The following is a 4,183-nucleotide window of genomic DNA, read 5'->3' as shown; positions in this document are numbered from 1 at the left end:
AAAGAACAATATTTATTTAACAATATGGTACTTTGATTAAAATAATATGGTAAATGTTATGAGAAATATGCCGTATTTTAGTTTCTATGACAAAAATGATCATTTATAAATTATTTTAATAAGTACATATTTCATATTCATGAAACTCCGTTAAATTGAACACTCATTTTATAGTTATAATCAATTATTAATAAATATTTATTTATATAATGTTTAATAATCATAAAAAAAAAACTTAGTAACAACATAACTAAAAGAAAACATGTATTTTAATACCATATACATTATAGCTATAAAATATAATAATGAAGGTGAAGTGAAGGTTAAAAACTTTAATGTAAATTTGATTTAGTTTATTTTTATTTTTATAGAATAATTAATACTTTGTTTATTTTATTGTAACGAAATTTATATTTGTATAGAATATTTAATATTATTTATTTATAAATCATACACACATATTTAAAGTAAATTTAGTATCGACTATCGGGAGACAATTATTGTTTTAATCATTAATAATAAATTAACTATACACTTCTACCATTTTTAGGTACATAATTAAAAAAAATGGGTTTTCTAACTTAAATTATGTAACCCCAATACAATAATATATAACTAATAAGTGCCATTTAAACTAGGTATATATGATAAATCAGCAATGTGACATTTAAATAATGAAAGCTTTATACTGAACGAGATTCATTTTTCTCCATGTCTACATATTCGAATCCTCTTTAATCCATCAAAGGGTTTAACGAGAATATAGAATTAAAGGGACGCGATAAACGTTCTACGTGCAAGATGTATAATCGGTGTGAAATACTTAAAGACACGTCACATCGCCGTACTTCCGCTTTAAAGTTTAAGTCTGGTTGAATGGAGAAGCAATAAGTGTTTACACCCTCCGTAAAATATCCACAATATCGTACACAAAGACACTGCAATATAATAATATATTAGACAGAAATTCTGAAATCGCGTTACACAAATGGCGTTAATAGTTATGCCGTTGATACTCCCTCACATTGCTGCAAGTATGTAACTATTTGTATGTCTATAATATAACGTATATGTAGTTTGAGTAGAAAACGATTTTAAATTACTCATATGTTATATATATATTTTTTTTTTTTATTTAAGCTTCGGCAACTGAGGCCATTAGCTATAGGTTGTGGTACTATAAGCTTTTGGAACTGTAGGGTTTTTGGAACTGTAAGGTTATGGAACACGTGTGTGATGTTGTATATTATATTTTTAATTATATGTTTATTTAATATTATAATATTATATAGCATCCAAATACTTTACACCAAAACAGTAATTGAACTTTTTTATTGTTTATAATGTATATTATATATTTTTAAATTGTATAAATAATATTTAGACTAAGTACCAACTAAAAACCAATCAAGTTAAACCGCAATAATAATTAAGTAAACTAATATACTAAACTGTGCAAAACCTATTTAAATTGTTTTTGTGTATTCATCAATAATAATTATAACGTATTATAAGGAATTAATGCCTAGACAATAATGTGAGTGTTGTTTAAAAACATGCATTTGTGTTGCTTAAAAACTCAGTAAACGAATGTTAATTTTGATTATTTAACTGCCTTAATTTACTACAAAAACCTAATCTAATCAAAATCATAATTACGTAGTACCTCTATTGTAATTAATGATAATAACAATGTTATAATTATTTATAACGTAATATAATAATTAGTAGTTGGAAAATAATTTTTAAAACTTCGCAGAGGTTTAAAATGTTGTTAACTTTGTCATTTACGGTAAAATGTACACCACCTAAACACTGATGATTACTACTGACGATAGTTAAAGATATTTTTTATTGAGTAAATAAATTTAGCAATACTAGCAAAACCTATAAATAACATTAAAAACACACATAATGTCAGAATGATACAACTACCATAAAATATCCAGTTGAAGTTAAATTACTTAAATGTATAATAATTGGTTTTAATAATTACCTACTTGTCGTTAATACTTTTAACTTTTTTATAATTACTTAGGTACTATGTAATGGGATATTTATATCTGATCACTGATAAGTAATGACTTTAAAATAATATATCAACACATTTTCTCTCAAAGTGAAAACTTATAAGGAGGTAGGTACCAAATACCTATACGAATACTGCTGTATTGTTATAATATTTTAAAGTAATAATTAATATTATGTGATTTGTTTATTTTTATTTTTTATTGAATTCAAACGTGATTTAAATCTTTGATAATTATATACTATTTGAATACATATACCTATTGCAAAATATTAAGTTAATTGTTATAGTATTGAGTAGGGGTTGTCAAACGATTAAAAAGATTATTTTCTTAATTATTATAGAAACTTAAAATTAGGCACAGCCAGATTAAATTATAATAAAATAAAGAATTGTAAAATGTAATAGGTGAATTCTAAATTATTATATCTATTATTTTGAAAACTTGATAATAGTATTCTATTAAAATTATTGATGGCATACAATATTCATTCAGTACAAATGTATGCCACGGACGTCTATAAGCCAGTATAAGATGGAATTAACAGATACATTGATGGATTCAAATGAAAAAAACGTGGTTAAAATGTAACAATTCTGTAAAAAAAAATTAAGGTAAAAAAAGTAGTTAATAGACCAGAAAAAAGCACAACTTTAAAACACACACTACAATTACATAATACGTCAAGTACGATATTTCGAAACATCTACAAGAGTACCAATCACTACGAAAATATAATAATATTAATGACACAAATGTTAAAATAGGTATTGTATTACTGACCTTTGTCACGTCGCCGGCAAAAACGGGCGATTTAAAAACGTGGCGTCGGTGGATCGCGGAACAGTTCAAGGCCGTTGGTTGGCTGGCGGGTAGTGGAGGGGAAAAAAACACGGACGCGCCGTCGACGAAAAAAAAATACAAACAAACTTTCGACAGCGCTGGCGAGTGACGGGCGGCAGCGGTGGCAGCGGTGGCGGTGGCGGTGCACCTACCGCGGTTGAAGTGTAGTGTGTTTTTTTTTTTTTTTATTATACTTTTACGACCGCGTTTCCCGCTCTTTTTTTTGCTTCCTTCCGTCCGCGTCCCTTCGACACCGCCGCGCTCGCGAATCGCTCGTCCGTCGTCGGTCGTGGTGGTTGCCGTGTACCCGCGTGTGTATATTAATATATTATTTACGAAACGCACTGCGATCGGACGACGCCGGTAATAACAGTAATAAAATATTATTTATATTATATATTATTATTAACGGGAAAAAAGGCCACGTGCAGACGGCCGAGTTTTTTTATGTCGTTGCGTAATATATTATGACGGACGTATTTTATTAATAATTTTTATTTTTAGATTATAATATTATCGTAGACGAAGACGGTATAAACCCGACCGCCGGCGCGACTACACTACCTAACGACGCCGCCGCGCGCACTATACAAACGCGGTACCGCAACTATATATGCATTTACGGCATACTATACGTGTATGTATGTGTGTGTGTGTGTGTGTGTGTTCGTGTGTTGTGCGAGAGAGCGAGCGCGGTTAAACGGCGGCGGCGCGACGCCGGAGCTCCGGTAACCGGTATACGAAACGCGTCGCCGTCGCGGTATATATGACGCGGCGGAGCGCGCGACCCGAGTGCGTGCGCGTTTGACCGCAATATTCGGGGGTTTTCGCCCGGAGAGCGCGGCGCGGCGAGTCGGTCGCGGCGGGACGCGCCCACATGGGCACCGCACACGCACGCACTCACTCGGACGGGCGAAAGGCGGTGGTGGCGGTGGCGGTCGGCTGCTGTATGGGGGTAGTAGTGGTGCCGGCGATGGGGGTGTGTGCAAGGGTTACACCTTTGGCGTGCGCGGCCGCAAAGACGCACACCGGCGGCGCGCCGAGCCACCACCGCCGCCGCCGCCGCACCAAGATCGAAACCAAAGTCCATCCCCGTGGCGGCGGCGGTCCGTCTCCGAGCCGTGTACATAGCACCGCCGCCGCCGGAACAGCCGAGACTAACGACGACGCAAGCTCCCGTCGTCCCGCACCGCAGCCACCGCTTCGCCGACCACCCGTCCCACCACCGTGGACTTATCTGTCGGCGTGCGTGTGCGTCGCGTACAGTCTAATTATTGTATATGCTCTCGACGCCATTGTCTTTGTGCCCG

The 4,183-nt window shown here is 34.8% G+C and overlaps 1 protein-coding gene across 1 annotated transcript in view; it reads right to left on the bottom strand.

Moving 5' to 3' along the window:
* LOC111030147 (runt-related transcription factor 1-like) overlaps window positions 1–3,971 on the bottom strand; it is a 19,968-nt gene extending 15,997 nt beyond the window's left edge. The window contains exon 1 of the mRNA XM_022309522.1: window positions 2,814–3,971. The gene's annotated coding sequence lies outside the window, so the exon portion shown is untranslated. The remainder of the gene's footprint in view (window positions 1–2,813) is intronic.
* Between the last annotated feature and the right edge of the window lie 212 nt (window positions 3,972–4,183).

Source organism: Myzus persicae, unplaced genomic scaffold (assembly GCF_001856785.1).
Source record: "Myzus persicae strain clone G006 unplaced genomic scaffold, MPER_G0061.0, whole genome shotgun sequence".
NCBI lineage: Eukaryota > Metazoa > Arthropoda > Insecta > Hemiptera > Aphididae > Myzus > Myzus persicae.
The sequence above is the reverse complement of the archived record's forward strand: the minus strand, read 5'-3'. Positions and strand labels throughout refer to the sequence as shown.